Source organism: Acomys minous, assembly GCF_964271855.1.
Source record: "Acomys minous genome assembly, chromosome: 15".
NCBI lineage: Eukaryota > Metazoa > Chordata > Mammalia > Rodentia > Muridae > Acomys > Acomys minous.
The window spans coordinates 88,249,276-88,270,328 of record NC_140497.1 but is presented as its reverse complement, the minus strand read 5'-3'; the positions used below and the strand labels follow the sequence as shown (position 1 = coordinate 88,270,328).

Here is a 21,053-nt window from a genome sequence, read left to right as displayed (position 1 = left end):
GGAATTTAAGGTCGCATTGAAGGCACTGTATTCATCAAACATTTGACTTGGCTGTAGTGCAAGTTTCGGTAGCACTGGTGGCCATGTGCTTTAATAATGAGGATACTATCGCTAGTGGTCCATGACAGCTTCACAGGCTACCTGACTAAATAGGCCTCACATTTTACTTATCATGGATGCTAAGGACAGTAACTGTGATCTACACATACATAGTTTGTGGCTGTTACACACTCAGTTGTGGCTGTGGGTAGTGCTTCCTGTTCTGAGCCTTTAAACTTTTGCATTATACTACTGATTTGAACAGGACATGCTAACACAGAAGAGTGTGCACCTTTCTGTATTGGAAGCTGGCCTGTTGGTAAACTGGGATGTCTATGAAATTGAATAAACAATGTATTCTAGCTAAACTGTGGAAGCAACGAAATACATATTACATTATCTCACTATCAGCTTTGCATTTGAACCATGGCCAGTTGTCACTACCCTTAAACTAAGATACCTGTACTGCTTCTTAAACAGTCACCTACTTCCAAGATGGAGATGTAATCGATGCTAATTCTCAGATTATTAAAAGCATCTGTGTGGGGTTAATACCCCGGTCGTCATCTTCTTAGCCTTTCTGTCATATAAATACAATCAAGCAAATCATCCTTTAAAAATATGCTCTTTCATGGGATCAGGACACCAAAGAACTTCGTGCTACGGATTCGTCTATAACCTGGCTTGCTTCTCATTCTCTGTGAGCTTTGCTGGGATTTGCTGTTCTGCTGATGTCCGAGTGATTATGGAATTCCATAAATTTCTCTTAAAAGCTCTTTCTCTGTCTACAGCTCCTCCCCCAGATGAACTCATCTAATCTCCAAAACGAACTGTGCTCTCCTAATGGCACAGTCTCAAAAGTTTTCTTGAACTTTGACATCTTACCAGAGTAACACTTGCACACTCAGCTTACAAGTCAGTATTCCAATTTAGACAGATAACAGATGTCTCAAGCTTAATGTGCTCTAAGTAGACCAGTGCAGACCCATCCTTTGCCCATCCACGATTTCTCTCCCATTGTTTATTTCATCATCACCGACCACACCAAAACTCTGTAACCTCTCCTTTCCCCTCAGCACCATTTCCAGCTTTTTATCCCCTGCTGTGCTCAACACATTATACATATATTAAACCTATTCACTCCTGCCGTCTCTACTCACATCAAAGCATGACCTTCACTACTACAGTAGCCTCCTATCTAATCTGCCTGCTTTTCACATCCTACCAATCACCTGCAGACAAACAGAGAGCCATCATTTTCTTCTTTTGCATAAACTCCATTACCACTTCACTTAAAGTCCCTAGTGTAAAACTGAATTAAAACCCCATCTCCCAACCCTGACCCGGAAGTAGATTGATAGTAATTGAACCTTGTTCTGTATCCACCATTTGCTCACTTCTCCTTCTCCTTCACTTGCCTCCTTTTTATAAATGTCAAGATCGGGGCCTTAAGCTATTATCCATAATTTGAGCCAAAAAAAAAATTTATGGTCCCCATTCACTTCTTCCACTATTAACTTCTCATCAAGGATCACTCATGTCCGTATCTGTGTGTAGATTCTCTGACTCCTAAGAGAATCTAAGTTTCAGGTGAAAAACTTCTCTTCTCTGCCTTATTTACCACTGTGTTCCAAGACACTGGATCTCAAACAGTCTCTGGCTTGGAATAAGTGCTCAAATATTTATTAAAGGAATAAATTTTTAAAAACTTTCCTTCCAAATACCTAATAACCATCACAAAACAAGGTCCTGAAGTCTTTTCATTTTCACGTCAAATTTAATAATCTCAGAGAAATTGCTTGACTTGTGCATTACTCTTTCATTTTAAGAAATAGTCATTTAAAATTTCTACAGTTTCACTGTATTTCAGCTATAATCTATAAGTCAAAAAATGCAATAGTGCCCATGAAGTCAAAAGGTTCGCTTTTATTTTTACTTGCAAGAAAATCAAAGAGCAAAGCTCCCTCTGTACAAAGTTAGCTGTAATTTACACTCATTAAATTATCTGCCTTTTCAGACAATGGACTAATAATAGTCTGAGTAATTTGAGGGAAAATGCCTGCTTTAGACAAGTCCTGCTATTATTTTCAAAGTCTGTCATCTGAAATTACTGGTGGTTTCTGTATCTTCAAAGCCAGGCTTTGGGGACACTAAAAAGCTGGTATAACATCGTAGAAGTTAGAAGCAAAAGTATCAAAGTATCTTTCTGTGTCAACTGTGTCACCAATTTAATAAAGATGAGACATAAATTTAAAGAGAACAGTATTCATTTATTTGGCAGTATTTATTCTGGTGGTAGCCAGAAGGTATAGGAGAGGCACCTGGCTTCCCAGTCACCATTCCAGTTTAAAGGAAAGCAATCTCCAATATAAAAGTTGGGTTATTTGAATAAAAAATATAAATGTTCCTAGACATACAAAATGGCCTTCAAACACATTTGGATAAGAGACAGAATAGAAGGAAATGCATATTTATTGTATCTTCAATATAAGTTCAAAAACTATCTCTAAGTTTTAAAAGTTTGAGCTTGAGCATCTTTCAGTCATCAAATATACAACACACACTAGCACTTGAGCTATAAGAACAAAGTAAAGTAAGTTGTGGTCCCTAATTTCAGCCAGTTTAAAGTCTTAATTTTCTCTTGGATAGAAATGGCAATAATATTGAGGTCGTTTCCTTGTATTTAGATTGTGGAATACTACTCAGCTATTAAAAACAAGGGAATCTCGAAATTTGTGGACAAATGGATGGAACTAGAAATGATCATAATAAGTGAGTGAACCCAGAAGCAGAAAGACTCACATGGTATATACTCACTTATAATTGGGCACTAGTACAAAAGGCATGTCCCATGGAAGTCTTCACTTACCAGGAGATTGGGATAGATGTGAAGACATCCTATTGGAACTCTAGGTGAGAGAAATGTAGGAGAATGGGGAAATAGAAGGATCCAGAGGGTCCTAGAAACCTACAAGAAGAACATCATTACAGGTGGCTCTAAGCCCAGGGTGGTCTGCTTAAATTACTGCACCAACCAAAGACAATACAAGCAGTAAACATTGAACCCCTACACAGATCTAGCCAATGGACAGGACATTCTCCACAGTTGTGTGGAGAGCAGGGACTGACTCAGACATGAACTCTGATGCCCCATATTTGACCACTTCCCCTTGGTAGGGAAGCCTGGTGGCACTCAGAAAAAGAATAGGCAGGCTACCAAGATGAGACTTGATAGCCTATGACCATATAGTGGGGGAGAAGGTCCCCCTCAGTCATAGAGGGGAGGGGAATAGGGTGAAAGCAGGAGGGAGGGAGGAACAGAGGATACAAATGATGGGATAACAATTGAGCTATAATCTGAATAAATGAACTAAATTATAAAAAATAAATGACAACAATAATAATAATTGCAGGGATGATGTTAAGATTTTGCTACGACATATCACCTCAAAGACTTGGAGATTACAGTCTTTGTCTCCAGCTGGTGGTGTTGCTAGGGGAGGAGTAGCTCTGAAAGCCTCCCAATATGGCACCTAGTTATGTGAGGTAGACCTCTGAGGATGTACCAGTGGGGCAGCCTTTGATGTCAGACCAACGGACTAAACCCCTCACACTGTTAGCATAATAAGACCTTCTTCCCTTAAATTGCTTCTCCCAGGTATTTTTTTCACAATGACAAGAAAAGCTGACTAATATGGGTGACCAACTTTGATAAGTTATGCCTATAAGATTTAAGAAAAAAGAAAAAACTATAAGTAGTCTACTTTTGTAATTCTCAGTCAGGTTACTCTAACCCATAGACCGTGTGTTTCCCCCACCAGCAACTTAGTTTGTAGATGATGGTAAAATATAAACTAACTTACTATCAAGAATCACAATTGGGTTTTTAGGAGTTTAGGGGTTTGGGGGAGTTTTTTGTTTGGTTGGTTTGGTTTTTCATTTTGGTTTGGTATCATTGCTTTGTTTGTTTGTTTGTTTGTTTGTTTTGCTTAGGCCCAATAAATGGTACTAACAGGATAGTAACTAAAAGCTGTTTCTGTCTGATCTTATAAAGGAAAGGGTCTGAATAAGAAAAAAATAGACTTTATTTCAAAGAGAGGTAAAGAAGAGATTAAGAAATTCAGAAAGGTGTGCCTGAAAGGTACAGAGAAAATGAAAAACAATGTATGGAAAAGGCACCAAGGCAAACCAGGCAGTGAGGCTGTCAAGTCAGGAAGGAAGTAGAAGACTCTTTCTAAGGAGGTACTAGAGACTGACTCCCAGAGCAGACTGCTCAGTAACAAGATCCTTGAAGAAACCTGGAGGGAACATCCAAAGCAAAAGATGGGCAGATCAGTGACATCACAGAAACAAAAGACACACCAAACGCAGGGTAGCATGGCTCTTGCCAAAGGACCTAACTCCTGAACACTACTGGATTCGAAGATTCTGACTGAGGTAATGTGCACGGTAAGGATTTCAAAAGTTTACTAGTAAAAATGGTCAATGACCTCATGGAGAATAAAGCACACAAATAAATTTACTCCACAGCCTGGAGAAGAAAATCCACAATATAGAGGAATAGGCTGGAAGAGAAATTTGGCAAGTGAGTGAAAATGTGGTAAGTGTCAGCAATGAAATTGAGAATTTAAAAAAAAAAAAACAAGAATTATAAGTGTTGGAAAGTGAAGAATTGAACAACACAAATGAGAAAGAGTGTTTAAGTATTACTTATAAACCAACAGAAAGAAACAATATCAGAGATACCTTAAAAGCTCAAAGAAATACCACACTCGGTGCTGGAAGACAGTTCGGCAGGTAATGCGCTTGCTGCACGAATATGAGGACCTGAATTCAAATCCCAGGACCCTTGGAGAAGTGGGTGGAGACGTACACAGCTGTAATACTAGTGCTGGGGAAGAATGGAGACAAGCCGATCCCTGGAGATCATTGGTGGTGACTCAGGGTTGTCCTAACCAGTGAGTTCCAGGGACAGTGAAAGACCTTGTCCCCCAAAAATAGGCAGTGAGCGATGGAGGAGGAAGACACTGACATTGACTGTGGCCTACACACAGGCATATAATCTCAATCTCTCTCTCTCTCTCTCTCTCTCTCTCTCTCTCTCTCTCTCTCTCTCTCCCTCGCTCCCTCCCTCCCGCTCTCTCTTACACACACACACACACACACACACACACACACACACACACACACACACACACACAAAGCAAGAAAGTTTTAAATGACAATACTGCAAAAATGGATGGATGGATTCATGAAAATGCATTCCCTACCAAAATTAAGAAAATATGAAGAACTTAAACTTTTCTTTAGTGAGAAATCATTCTGAAGAAATAATAAAAAAGTTTTTACAGAAGGAAATCCCTGGACTAGATGAATTTACCAAAATAGTACAGCAAACGTTTCAGAAAGTTGCTTTATCAATACTCCTCAAATGGTACCACAAAACAGAAATGAAATAAATATTACTACGACGGTTAGGTATTTGTCAATTTGATACAAGCTAGAGTCATTTGGGAAGAAGAAAACTACAACTGATAAAAAGCCTATGAGTAGTATGTGGGGGCATTTTCTTCACTGACGATTGATGTAAGAAGATGCAGCTGAGCAAGCCATGGAAAACAAGCCATTAAGTAGGCTCACCCCGTCGCTTCTGCTTCAGCTCTTTGCCTGTAGATTTCTGCCTTGAGTTACTGCCCTGACGTCCCTAGTGATGGAGCATGACCTCAAGACAACTACTAAATTTTTCCTACAAAGCCAGGATTATCCTAGTACCGAAACCAGAGAATGAAAAAGAAAACTGTAGACAATTAAAGAAAAAGGGCATGAACTTGAGACAGAACAGGAAGGGTGATTGGGAGGGGCTAGAGGGAGGAAATGCAAGGTAAAGGAAGATGTATATGATTTCAAAAAATCATCATAAGTTAAAAAATGAAGGAAGTAATAAATAACAACACAAAAATCCTCAGTATAACTCCTGCTTGGTATATATGAAAACATTGCAGAAATAATATACTATAATCAAATTGGTTTGATCTCAGCAACATAAAGTTCATCCAACACATACAAATCAATAAATGCAAGACAACATATAAGTAGGCTAAAAACAGACATCTCTCAAAGACCATTAATAATTTATCTTTGAGGTTATAAAATAATATACCACCACACCCTTTCTGGTAGGAGCCCTGATGAAACTAGAGATAGAAGAAAAATACCTCAACATAATAAAAGTTATATTCAACAAACCTATGACCAGCATTATATTAACTGGGGGAAAGTGATAGTATCTCCTCTAAAATCAGAAATAGAGAAAAGATGCCTGCCCATGCCACTCTTCTTCATATAGATCTCAAAATAATTTTACTAGAATAATAAGACAAGAGAAAGAAATAAAAAAGAAATAGTAAAAAAAAAAAAGTCAAAATATTGACATTTGAGATAACATAACTCTAAAGCACCAGAAAATGTTAAGATCTGACAGGTTCCTTCAGGAAAATAGAAAGATAAAAAAATCAATATTGAAAAATTAGAACAAATAATTAGTTTTCCAAGAAAGAAATTTTAAAATGTCATTCACAATAACTAGCATCAAGGAAAAAGGGGGGAGGAGGAGAAAGAAGAAGGAAAGAAGGAAGGAAGGAAGGAAGGAAAGAGGGGAGGAAGGAGGGGAGGGAGGGAGGCAGGGAGGACAGACAAATAGATAATACTTAGGCACAAATCTAACCAAGGAAATAAATAACTGTAATGAACTTTTTAAGACAGTCAAGATAGAAATTAAAGGAGATATATAGGTCAATGGAATGGAAGTGGTGACTCAAAATAAACACAAACAGCTACAGTTATCAATTTTTGACAAAGGAAAATAATTTAAGTTTTTTAATAAATAATGATAGGAAGATTACAGTCACAGGTACCAAAAAGAAACTACATTTACCCTGCATTATAAAAAAATCAAAATGTAAGACCTACAGACATACAGCTTTGCGAAGGCTAAAGGAAAATACAAATAAAATATGGACATATAGCCATACCGAAGGACTTTCTGAAAAGTATTTCAATAACGCAGAAATTAGTCACAGAGTTGTGACAAGTGTTACCATATAAAATAAAAAGGCTTCTATAAAACAATATAAACAAAGGTGAAAGTGAAAGGACAGCCTACAGAATAAATAAAAAGCATTTACCAGCTATCTACCATATGGGGCATTAGTATCTGTAGTATGTACAGACCTGAAAAATATAAACACACAAACATTAAGCTATCATTGAATGAGCTAATAAACTGAACAAATTGCTCTGAGAGGAAAAAATACAAAAGCTGGTAAATAGTTGAGAAAGTATTCAACACTACTGGCTGCCAGGGAACTCAAACTAAAACTATCTCACCACAGCCAAAACTGATATCACAAAAAATAAAAATAAAAATAAAAATACCGCAACAAATACTAGTGAAGATGTAGCTAAAGAGGACCCTCTGTTCTCTGCTGCTTACACAGCTATCTGCAGACGAATAGGGAAAGAACCTATGATGAGACATGAACACAAGGACATTTTACTTAGTCATAATGAAAAATGAAATCATGACATTTGCAAGAAAACTGATACAATTACGGACAATTATATTAAATAAGTCTGACTCAGAAGGAGAACTAGTGTGTGCTTTGTCTCGTAAGCAGAATCTAGATTTAGATGTATGTGTATGCTTGTGAGTAGGTCATCAAAATAGAAAGAGGACCATGAGAGGATCTTAAAGAATGGAGACAGGGGAGGAAGGAAGGAAGGAAGGAAGGAAGGAAGGAAGGAAGGAAGGAAGGAAGGAAGGAAGACCCATCAATGGATGCCAGGGACACTGGATAGAAGGTGCTCGCTGTTATTCCAGTACTGGGGAAGCAGAGGCAGGAGGATTAGGAGTTCACAGTCATAATCTATTACACTGAGGGCAAAATGGCTACTATAGAAAACCCTGTGCCAAACAACAACAAAAGGCGACTGAGGAAACAAGAGTCATAAATCTTAAAGTAGCCAGATGGGGTGGCTTACACAGTGAAATCCTATTGAGAGAGAGAATATGAACAAATAGGAGCTAATACTGCATGTTAGGCAAATCCTGTACCAACAGAGCTAATTCAGGAAAGAACGAGAGAGAAAGAGTAAAAAAAAATGTAATTAATTACATACTGTATGAAAACAGAAGGGGTAACTATCTGAGAGAAGGTAAGGGATTAGTAAGAAGGTGACGGGTGATATAGGAGTGTCATGACAAAGGAGGATGAATAAAAACAAAATAAGATGAACATATATATATATTACGGAAACATCATAATGAAACCCATTTTGTATTCAAATTTGTATTCTAATTTTAAAAGTAAAAACAAACTTAAAACAGATGATGCTAAAAAAAAAAGTTGTATTTGCAAATGCTCAGCATGTGTAAAAGTTTATTAAATGAATTTTCATTGACCTCAACTCTTTGGTTCTATGAAAAGTACAAAAAACACACTGTGTTGATTTTAATTACCAACCAAGATATCTTCTTGACAAAGGTCTGCAGCTCGTTGTCACTGAAGCACAGATATTAAAAGCTGTCAGAAGGGATGCACGTTCAGTTCTCACTGAAGATTTGAGCAACTGAATTTTTTTTTCACAATTGCCTTTTCATAGCATTAATTGTTGATGTCTAAGAATATATGCAAACAAAATTATCTGGTTCTACATCTAATTCAGCGATTTATAATAGAAAATCTTGTTATTATCAGAAAATATGGCGGGGCTCTTGGTATCCTCAAATAGTAAGAGATTAAATTACTGTTAGAGACTCTAAGCCACTGCCCAGGCCCTCTAATAAGCGTGCTGACTAGTGCCATGATGAGAAGCATCACACGGAAGGAGCAAAACACGTCACCGACTAGGAACCCATATTACAATAACCCAGGGCTGCTACTAACATCAAGATTTTGACTGCAAGAATTATAAAAATATACAGTTATGATACAAACTAAAGAAAGTCATTAGCTAAACCTCTCAAAAGTAAGGTTTTATTGATGTTAATTCATTATTAAAGATAAACTTGGTGATTTACATAAATGAATATGTAAAATGCAAAGAGCTAAGAAAGTTGATAGAATTAACATCACCAAAAATCTCAATGTTATCAGAAAGATCATTGTTATATATATTAAAAACACTATGGGGGTCTCTAAGAAAAATGCACTCATACCAAATTATGCAAAATGAGATTTTATTGGAATAAATGCTTTTATCCTCTGCAGTTATAAAGGCAAGCCAAGATCATTTTCTCATATGCAAGGGAAATTAGCATTTTTACAATTACTAAAAGGCAAATATTCATTTTATGAATCCTTGAACAAAATTCCAGTGATGACATAGCCCAGGTCTAAGCATACAGAAGGCGCATCTCCGAGAAAGCCCCAAGGTTCTACCTCAGTACTTAGCAGTTATTCTGAGTGCACACGGAGCACACGTCAACTCAGTAATCATGTTATTAACATGTCCCTTTAGTACTTTTAATCTTCCTTTAAACAGAGAGCACTTCCTAATTCAGAGAAACTGCAGATACTTAAGTTGTTCATTAGGATCCACCAAGCCAGAGAAGAATAGTAGAGCTATCCTGAATACTGGACCTCAGGTTGAAGGTAGAGAAGACATCTGCATGCTCCACTGTGTTGCTCACAAGTTTCCTTGGTAAATTATGAAGATGATTTATAAACCCTATTTGCAAGAATGTGGACTCCAGGAGAATTCTGGAAAACACAAAAACATGAACTTTTAACTTGTGGTGTGTGTGTGTGTGTGTGTGTGTGTGTGTGTGTGTGTGTGTGTGTGTGTGTATTTTATGTGCACACTTGTGCATGAAGGTACACACCTACAGGTGCACAGAGGCCATAAGAGATCATGGAGGTCTGCCATCGGCCTATTCCTTTGAAGCAGGGTCTCTTCCTGAACCTGGGGGTAGGGTTTTCTTGAGTAGGCTGGAAGCCAACAAGCCCCGGGGGGCCCTCATGTGCCCCCTCTTTAGCATCTTATGTTACAGGCATATACGAAATGCTCAGCTTCTTATGTGGGTGCTGGGCTATGAGCTCCAATTCTCATGATGGCCCAACAAGCAACCTGAACCACTAGCCACCTCCTCAGCTCCGACAAACCGGGCTGTGAGATACGTGCTAGTTACAGAGTCTTCGGACTTTAAGTCGGCCAGGAAACAGGGGCTTAGACTTCCAAAATATGACACCAAGTTATGACAAACTGAATATTCAGTAGACTTCCACTTACCCACATGGGATACATCTCAAACTGCCCCCCCCCCAAATGGGTGTCTAACACTAAAAAGCAATAGTGAACTATGTACACTGTTTTTTTCCTACAGCTCATGTATGATAAAGTTTAATTTACAAATTAGGCTTGCAGAGAGATTTTACAAGTTAATAGGGGCTGGGAGATGTCTTAGTGGGTAAAGTGCTTGCTGAACAAGCCTGAGGGCCTGTGCTCAGATCTGCGACCTTCACAGGAAGCCAGGGGCAGCAGCATGCATGTGGAACCAGAGTGCTGAGGAGTGGAGACAGTATGTCGCTGGAGCTCCCTGACCAGCCAGCTAGCGCAATCAGTGAGCCCTAGGCTCTGTGACAGACCCTGCCTCAAAAAGTAAGGCACAGAGTGATAAGACACTTGATATTGATTCTGTTATACACACACTCACACACACACACATACACACACAGTGTGTACTCACCACATGCATACACATACCACATACACATATGCACACACCACACAAAGAAAATCTGCCTTTCTCTCTGTCATCTACATGTATATATTATGGATATTGATTATATATACATATATATAATAAAAGGTGCGTATGTTATACTGTAGATCTTAACAGCATCTTCATATGGCCATTTTCATTCATAGTCAAGTCAAAAACATTCACCTCCTCCCCTAAGGAAGTGCACTATGCGCTCTCTATGGTACTTCTTGATTGCCAGCATCACTCCTGGGCTCTGCAGTCATTATTAAGGAAAAAAAGTACTTGAAAACAAGCTCTGCCCCAGTATGACAACAGACCTAACTATACAGAGGGTGTTGTTTATGGCTGGACTCACTAGACAGTGGCTCCGTTCACATTCAGGGTAGCATGTAAAGAATGTCATCTGGCTACACTGGCAGCAGGCAATGTAAAGCTGAAGCTTTGTTTATCACTCAGAATTTTCCATTTATGTATTCAGGACATGGTTGCTCAAAACCAACTGATGTTAAAGAAAGCAAAGCTTGTATTGAGGGAGATGGGGCACTGTAATGTCATAAAAAATATGATCTCATTCAGTATAAATTTATACAAATGTCTCTATGGAACAGAACATACATAGTTATCCCAGGATTTGGGGAAAGAGGGAGGGAGGATGGGTAGGAGGGAGGGAGGGAGGGAAGGAGGGAGAGAGATAGAGACAGAGACAGACATACATAATATTTCTCATTTTGTATTTTAATGTATGATCACGATGCTTTGTTCCTAGCAAATCTAAATTAAAGTGATATTAGCCTCTCTCCAAAGGCCTTTATTTATTACGTGATCTGTGGTGTGATTTTTAATCCTAGAGTAATCCAATAGAGCAATTTCAGGAAACAAGTTTGGCGTGAAGGAGCCTGCATTTCACTGTCAGGGAGTTACGAGAGATGACAGTTTGTAATCCCATGGACACAGTGAAGGATGTTCACATATCAGGAAATTTGGAGAGAAAGGCATCTAGGGCCCCGCATGGGATGAGTAGTCAGTCACAAATCCGTAAACTGGAACAAGCATTTTGACCTTGAAGTCACAACATTTTCAAGGTTCTACTTTCTCATTTATAAAATGGAGGCAAAATATCAAAGAATGAGGAAAGCCATCCAATTTCAGAGTGCTCTAAAAGTGGCAGGGACTTAGAGAAAGTCAACATAGCAGAGGAAGATGCCCAAAAGGAACAGATTGAAGTTGAATACACAAACATCAGCGGCATCAGTAGGCTAAATTGAAGAGGTGGGACCACATAAGCCAGAAAGAGTTTGATGTTACCGGAGCTGCAGAAAAAAAGATAAATGCTTATATTGAAATAAATTTAAATGTTTTAAAGGAAATAATTACTTGAGAAGCAAAACATATATACCACAAATGACCAACCAAAAGTTGCTGGCATGGGGATGCTAACTCAAAGCAGCAGTGTACAGCTAGCTGACCACAACCAGTAACTGTAGTAGAAGTGGTGCGCCTCTGCCAGCCTCTCACCTCAGTGCCCGTACTTTCTCTAGAGGTTTAGTCTCAGGCTGAACATCATCCTTAAACTCTCCTGGGCAGACCTAAATGTCTGATGTGCTCTAAACACTAGCCCCTTGCCTTCAAGGAATGCCCAACAAAACATTACCATGAGAAATACAAACTAACGATATTATAAATACTCATACTCCCAAAAGGATGGTACCATAGCATGTGAAGACTAGACCCCCATGTGTAACGAGACAGAAGAAAAGAATAGACAGTTTCAGACTGCATGTCCCACAATTTATCAGGCATTTATTGATAGAACCATAGCCTTGAATGGCAGTAAGATGAGCTGGGTCTTGCAACTTGAGCCCAAAAGAAGGACCTACGTATAGATTGAGAAAAAAGTAATACTATGGTACCTCGATGAACTTGTTCACCTTAAATGAGTTTAATAGTCAGTCACATCCTTGGAACAACACTGTGATTGCAAGCTACACATGCCACTCTAATATTTTTGTTCATCTAACAATTACTGGAAAACTGTGCAAAGGAAAAAGAACGGAGGTTGTTTAGCTACAATCATAGCATGGTAGTTGCCGTTCAAGATGGCTTACAGTCACAGCACCAAGCTGAAGACATACACTGGAAAGGAGAGAATCTCGGATATACCATAATTCGTACCAAATTCATGCTAGAGAGTGAAGATGACTAAACGAAGAAAGACTACACAAGAGGGCCACTCTGAAAGAGGCAGGGTTGATGTGACTGATGCTGGGTAAAGGTCAAGACTCCACCAAGAAAAGTGAAACTTGCAGTGAGTCCTACTAAAGCTAATTAGCAACCCCCTTGCCTTCAGTGCTGATAAGCACCCTGTGTAACTCTGAGCCATCTGTGTCTCTTCAAAGCCCTAATGCTGCCAATGATCTGGGCAATTCTATTTTAGGAGGCATTTGTTTCAGAGATCAGATGTTTGACTGTTTCTTTGTCTTTAGGATGTGCAAAAATGAGACAGGCAATTTGCCTATTTGTTCCCTCCATGGCTGAAGAGTTACATCATGTGCAGATGTTCACAGAGGTTGGATGTGTAGTATAAGAGAAAATAATCGTGTTAATTGTATCTGATATTTTCTGGGCCAACCATTTAATATTAGATGACAAAGCTATTTAGAGTATAGATTCTGCATTTTATTTAAAAATTAACAATTTATCATAATTGTACCCTCCACAATCACTCAGCAACAAGAACTGTCTCCTGATTTTCTTTTTCCCTCGGCACTCCCACCTTCTTTTCCATTTATCCATCTTGATTCAGACTCTGAAAAACCTTTGAAGCAACAGGGAAGAGACTGGCACAGATCTGAAATTTCCAATCCGCAAGCCTATCATTTCTTTTACACTCATTATTCCCAAGTTCAATTCATTCTTCCCCACATCAACTCAGCTGTTCACTGTTTCCTTTCTGACAGTTTATATGTCTAACGGCTTGTACAATCCCAGGCAGGCTTACAAGGAGACATCACTATCTCATCTGGGCCTAAGAATTTTGAGCCCTTGGAATTTACGCAGCTTTTTAAAACAGGAGTAGACGGTATGGAATGGTGCCATAAGAATGTCAGTGAGCGTGGTTAATAAGTGAGTTACATCCACGTAAAGGTATCAAGCCCCAAATGTTGAAAAGATTCTGCACTAATTACCAAAGACATGCCCAGATTTGAGACTGTGGCCTTCACCCTAACTGAAATTAAGTCCAAATTAAAAGGGAAAGATCCGGAAGAAAACATGAGAGGGCAGAGAAACAAAATGTGACTGAACACAGAGTGGTTGGAAATTGCCACACACAATGCCCTGGATGACCCAAGTCATCTGCATCATCACTCAACATTTATAGCATGTCATTATAAGGCCCTAATTACTCAAAATATTTTATGCATATGTTGATTGTTGTACACAATAACCTCTGGAGGAAACTCTAATTCAAAGGCTTTTGTTAACACACACACACACACACACACACACACACACACACACACACACACACATACACACACACAGGTATAAAATTTTGGAAAAGAAATCTACTCAAGGCTTCATCATTTTTTTCCTTTTTTAAAAATATATTTTATTAATTTATTTATATTACATCTCAATTGTTATCCCATCCCTTGTATCTTTCCATTCCTCCCTCCCTTCCATTTTCCCCTTACATGCAGTAAACTTCGATCCCCTACCCAGATCTACCCAATGGACAGGACATTCTTAACAGTTGACTGGAGAGTGGGGTCTGACTTTCACATGAACTCTGATGCCCCATATTTGACCATGTCTCCTGGATGGGGAGGCCTGGTGGCACTCAGAGGAAGGACAGCAGGCTACCAAGAAGAGACTTGATACCCTGTGAGCATATACAGGGGGAGGAGGTCCCCCTCAGTCACAGGCATAGGGAAAGGGAGTAAGACTTCATCATTTAAAATGGCATTTGGGGAGCCTGGCTGGGACTCTGGCCTAAGCCTGTGAGTCACATTCCTATGCAGGCTGAATCCAGGGGAATGCAGCTCACAGGAAGAGCATGGATAGGACTCACAATTCCCAACTTCTTTAACTAATATTGGTTGTGGAACTTTGCTTCCTCAGTGATTTAATCCCTAAGGAAATGAGTGCTGTCAGCAGTAACAGGAGCTAATGTCCTTCATGCAAGAAGGCCAAAATCTGGTCTGGGATGAACATCTGCCTCAAAGGTACGTAAGCCCCAGGGACTTGGGGTGTCAGAAAACAGAAAGGATAAAAAAAAACTGTGTGGGCTCTGTCACTTCCATGGACCACATTTGCATTAGAAATCTGCATTTTTTCACTTTATCCAAATAAAAGTAACAAAAGGAAGTTAAATTGTGGACTGAAGAGGAAGACCCATCTCTAATCTGGTCCTCCCGGCCTTCATGATACTACCCCGACTGCCGTGCTATACAGCACAGTACTACCTAGGTGGATTTAGGCTAAGTGCACACTCAATTCTCTAACAGCCCACCGTTCTTTGACAAAGATCTCTTCCCTCCATCTATCTTAAAGGATTAGAATGGTGTCATTTAAAGGTCAGGTCTGTCTTTCTTATAGTCTCAAAAAAAAAAAAACGTGCAATTTGGAGGCATATGGAAATCTGATTCAATCACTTTTCTGCTTCTCCACACACATCACTGACAGGTTGAGACTCTGGGACAGAAGAATTTCAGAAAGAACAGGAGTACAATTTTTTAAGTCGTTACAGATAAAGCAGGACGTAGTAACAAGTCTCCATTCGTGTCCTGAAGCTATTCTCTTGCCAGAAGTACGAAGGAGACCCAGAATACGGGCTTTGAGTTCATCACACTGACCTCTGAGGCGCTCAGAGTGAGAGTTTTACAGGTGTCATGAATTTCCATAAAGATGGAAACGCGTTGTGCAGGAAGCATTGGTATTGGGCCACTCTAAATTCCATGGAAACAAATAGAGTCATTTCAGCTTAAGAAAAAAAAAAAAGACTCAGTGCATCAATAAGAAAGAAATGTCAGCAAATGTTAGACACTGGAGACTTATCCTTAGAAGAGAGTGCCAAAATTTATCCTCATTGGTAGATGGTTGACTTGACATTATAACTTCAATTTTTATCCTAAAATTATGGCATGGTATTCATCCATTCAGGTCTCATTACAGTGTGTGTGTGTGTGTGTGTGTGTGTGTGTGTGTGTGTGTGTGTGTGTGTGTGTCTGTGTCTGTGTGTATGTCTGTGTGTCTGTGTGTATGTCTGTGTGTCTGTGTGTATGTCTGTGTATCTGTGTGTCTATGTGTATGTGTGTCTGTGTGTGTGTGTGTATGTGTGTGTGTATGTGTTCCACAAAGGGGATCTAAATCTGATAAAATATTAGATAAACAGGCACATTATTCTCTAGTTTGTTTTCCAGTCAGAAGTACAGGGTGATCTTTAAAAATCTTTTATACATGCAGCATGAAAAATACTTTGTGTCATGACAGAAGTGATGTGACATTTTCTATAGAATTCTATCAGGTTTGAAATGAACCACTTATGCAAGATCCCACATATTCCAGAAGTTGTCTAATGAATGACACATTAGGACACACTCGTTCTCCCCAGGAATTCCTGCTCTTAAGCCATGTATTTTAGTGAAACTTCTCTATAGAAAAGAGACAATGAGGTAGAAATTTAAAGAAAGGACTTAGTATAGGTATCACACAACTACTGATGCCTCTTCTTCTGATGTCACATCTCAAGAGGAAAACAAACTTCACCCAAACTCCTCTACCTTTTTCTCCTGTCCTATCCCTAGCAGATCGGACAATGCACATGCACGTTTGTGTTGGTGGCAATGAGTTGCTCAAATACGCTGATGTCTGCTAATGTCATCTGGAAACATCCTCTCTAGTTATCATGAACATCTTATCAACTATCTGGGTATCTCTTTTCCAAGTCAAGTTGATTCTCCAAATTCATCATCACACTTTATGTCAGAATCTGTAACTACAGTTTCCTTGGTGTTCACCACCACCCTATCCCTGCTGGAGGCCCAGGCTAGAGAGCCAGAGTAGCACTCTACCACTGATTTAAACTGAATCTCTCTCTATAATAGGTATTTTCAAAGCCAAAAAGGAAATATCCCCTTCACTGGGATTACTCTAATCCCTCCCTAGCTTTCATCTTGCTAAGAGACTGAGTAAAAGTGCCAACCACACCATTCAGTAGGTAGGTCAACTTCTCTGAGCTGACACTTCCTCATCTCATCTTCCACACAATAGGGGACATCATCAAATGTTAATGGCAAAGATTATACATAAAGGCTTCATCAGACCTACTAAATATCCATAATCGTCAACACATAGCACAGATTTAATATATGGTCAGTCTTGTTATGTTATGCATGCTTCCAATCTGTGGTTGCTACCAAATAGTCCAACATAAGACACAACTGCATCTTTGAAGTTGTTAAATTTACTTGAGATTTTCTATTGCTTTTCATTTTTAATTTTTGGTTACAATTTTACGCTTTTGGTTTTTTTAGTCTCTGATTTCTTAGAGTTGCAGCTCCATATAAATAGAGTTTTCTTTCACTCTGGTTTTATATGGAGGAAAATCTCAGCGAAACTGCCTATGCTGTGCACAATAGCAAAAGTGGGGTGTGCAAATGAGATAACTATCTTATTCCCAGTTGGCAGAATCAGTGAAAACTCCAAATTAATCTAACATGCTCTCCACCTTTTCTTGAAAAATAATTAAGGAAGGATATATTTCAGGTTTTATGCTTCCTTATCCAAATTATGTACAGATGTTGTATGGAAATGGACTCTTAATAGCTACATTAACTATGATAAGTCCACTCACATCATCGTCATTCATGTCTAATTAACCTGAGTGAATGTGGAGAGCCAAAAGAAGGGAGAGTCACATAAGTTTGCAAAGCAGTGAGTGCAATGGTTGACTATGTGGCTGATATAAGGTACAAGTCACATATGTGTGCAAAGCAGTGAGTGCGATGTGATTGATATTAGGTGGAAGTCATATATGTGTGTAAAGCAGTGAGTGTGGTGGTTGACTATGTGGCTGATATAAGGTAGAAGTCAAATACGTGTGTGCAAAGCAGGGAGTGCGATGGTTGACTATGGGGTTGATGTAAGGTAAGAAAGCTTCAGAGAACTTCATCAACATTCCTATAACATTCATATCAGAACTAGTAAAAATCAGCTCTCAAATTCATATGGAAGCACAAAAGACCCTGAATAGTCAAAACAAGTGTAAGTAAATGAATAATATTGGACTTGATGCAATGTCTGGTTCCAAATTAAACGGTATGTGATACTGGTTTTTTTTTTAATTCTGACATAAAAAGAGACAACATAGTCTATCAAGATAAAGTACACAACCCTAAAAAAAACCCATGCAGCTAAAACCATCTACTTCTCAAGAGAGCTGTCAAAAACATCCATTGGAGAAAGACAGAAGCTTCAATAAATGGTGCCATGAAATGAGCAATCCACATACAGGAAACCAAAACTAGATCTGTATGTCTCACCTTGTAGAGAAATCAATTCAAACTTGACCAAAGGCTTTAACATAAGACTTAAAACTACTAGAGGAAAAATACTTCGAGATATAGGCATAGGCGACAACTTTCTGCTAAAACTCTAATAACTTGGGAAGTTGTTCCAAGAATTACAAATAAGACTGCTTGAATTGGAACAGCTCCTTTACAGCAAAGGAAAGGATTAGCAAGGGGAAGAGACAGGCTACACAATGAGACAAAATTAGATGTAGTAATTCAAACAACGGGGCAGTAGTACCCAGACTATGTATACAGAGACGTCAAGAAAATTTTTTTAAAAACAAAGATCAAAAGTAATACAGCAAACAAAGGAAAAGATGAAGTGCACAGGCAATTCTTTTATAAGAGTTATTATTTTTTGTGTGTGCATGGGTGGTTTTTTTCCTGCACGTATGTAAGTGCATCACATGTGTAAAGTAGCTGCAGAGACCAGAAGAAGATTTAAGATCTCCTGGAACCGGAGTAACAGATGGTTTTAAGCCACCATGTGGGTGCTGGGAACAGAACCAGGGACTTGTCTCTTGATCACTGAGCCATCTCTTCAGCCTCCCAAACAGACAATTATTAAAACACACACACACATACGACCAATAAATATAAAAATGGTTCAGCATCCATTCAGTTATCAGGAAATGGACTCATTTGTGGCACGACCTCCTGGGCTGCAGAGGGCTTGAGTAGCCCCACCTCTCTGGTTCCGCTGTCCACAGAACATGTCACTTATCTCACAGACTGAGACAGGCTGCACTGGCACCTGCCACTATCCCTCATGGTACCCTGGTATCTCCAATATGATGGTATCTCACCGCAACTGGGCTGCACACTCACCACTGGCCTCTCCTAGTTTCTCATATTGCTAGCTTCAGCAGCTCGCCGTGATTCAGTCCTGCAGCTTTCCTGCTGCCAAAACCAATACCACATGGGAGATGTTTACACATTACCAAGTTCAGCTGACAGCTTGAGATACAACCTTGGCCCCTTCGGATCACAGTTTCCGCAATGCTGACCTAAGAAAATCCTTCCCAGAAAACTTCACCTCAGTAACGTTGGTCTCATTAATCACAGTTGATTCTGCAGCCCCACGTGAGCAGCCCTGATAAAAAGTCTTGGCTTCTCTCTGAAGCTTTACAAACCACATCTCCATTCTCTGCGTTTCTTCCAACACTCTTATCTTACAAGTTTCTACACAACAGTCCTTGAGGCTGTGAGCACTTGATGGCTTTTCCAGCTGACGTCTCCAACCTGCTTCCACGTACCTCCCCAAAATAATATGGTCAGTCTGTCAGAGCAATACACCACAGTTTTGGTACCTAGTTTGCTTCTCTGTTGGTATAATACAACACCATGACCCAAAGTAACCTGAGGGATAAGAAGGTTTGCCTTACAAACCTTGGCCATCATGAGGGGAAACTGAAGCAAGAACTCGGGGAAGAAAGTTAGAGGTATGAAAAGAGGTAGAAATTGAGGGGTGAATACTACTTGCTTCCTCTGGCTTCCTTGCTTAGCTTTCTTGTACAGTTCAGGACCATTTGCTTAGGTGTGGTACCACTCAGAGTGGGCTGGGCTCTTCCCCATCATTAATCAAGAAAATACCACACAGACATGCCCACAGGCCAAGATGATAGGAGAAGCTTCTTGGCCCAGGCTCCCCTAGATGTGTGAAGTTTACAACCAAGATTGCCATCACATATATAGAAATAGAATAAAATCTTTCGCTTTGTAACTAATATTTGCTAATATATTTTTATTTTAAAAAATTAAAAAGCCCAAGAAACTAAAGACAACAAATGAAATGGTTGGACTAAGACATGAGAGATCTTGGAGAGGAATCAAAAGCTCATGTAGAAAAATGAATCAAGAGAAAAGAAATGAAAAGATCAGAGATGTGAGAGCTAAGTAAGCTGTAACCGTAATTATGTGCAAGTTACAGTCGGTAGTGATGTAAAGGACAGATCATGACCATGGGAGCCTGAACAAGACCATATAAGAAATATGATTCCAGGAAATAGGCTCAGAGCTTAGGAAATCTTAGAAAAAAAATTATCTGCACACATAGTAAAACTGCCTTTAATTAAGACAGGAATAAAAATAGATAAGATAAATCACCAATAAACATGGAAGAATAATTCAAGGTCAAGTTCGTAGGAACACTGACATGCAGTATCATAAAGCCTGCTGACATACAAGTCAGAACTTGGATGCTTTCCCACATGTGGCATTGGTAACAAGAACCCTTCCCCTTATACGACTGATGGTGGCATCCCAGACAATGAGAGCTTGAGATACCTTGAAGGGAAGGAAGACACTCTGAGGGGCTGCTCGGTGGGTGGTACAAGAGGGTGGAATATGTTTTCAGAGAAGAGATTGGAGATCTGTGGCTGGGAATGCTTACAAAGGATGCTGAGCGTGGCCAGAGGAAAGGACATGGTTCATGGGTGAGGATGAGGGAAGAAAACAGGGCAGGGGTCACACCTAATGAGAATCAGAACGTGCGAGAAGCCTGTGGTTTCTTATGAAGAATAACTTGAAAGTTAAAGCTAGCCCTAACAGGATCACTAAGGAACGTGATGGTGAAGTGGGGAGTGTTTGAGAACATGGAAAAGGAATCTAGAAGGAATCTTCCCTTAATAAGAATAAAGAGGATAGGAATAACAAAGTCCTATTTGCAGTGCACA

The 21,053-nt window shown here is 39.3% G+C and overlaps 1 protein-coding gene across 5 annotated transcripts in view; it reads right to left on the bottom strand.

Annotated features, from left to right (window-relative positions):
- The window catches only part of TAFA2 (TAFA chemokine like family member 2), a 420,034-nt gene that overhangs the window by 166,102 nt on the left and 232,879 nt on the right, over positions 1-21,053 (bottom strand). Inside the window, exon 1 of one of the 5 annotated variants that reach the window (XM_084760235.1) lies at positions 20,485-20,505. The exons of 3 other annotated variants lie outside the window; for them this stretch is intronic. The gene's annotated coding sequence lies outside the window, so the exon portion shown is untranslated. Of the gene's footprint in view, positions 1-9,680; positions 9,784-20,484; positions 20,506-21,053 lie in introns of those variants that run through there. One more of the 5 variants, XM_084760234.1, reaches the window with a different exon arrangement.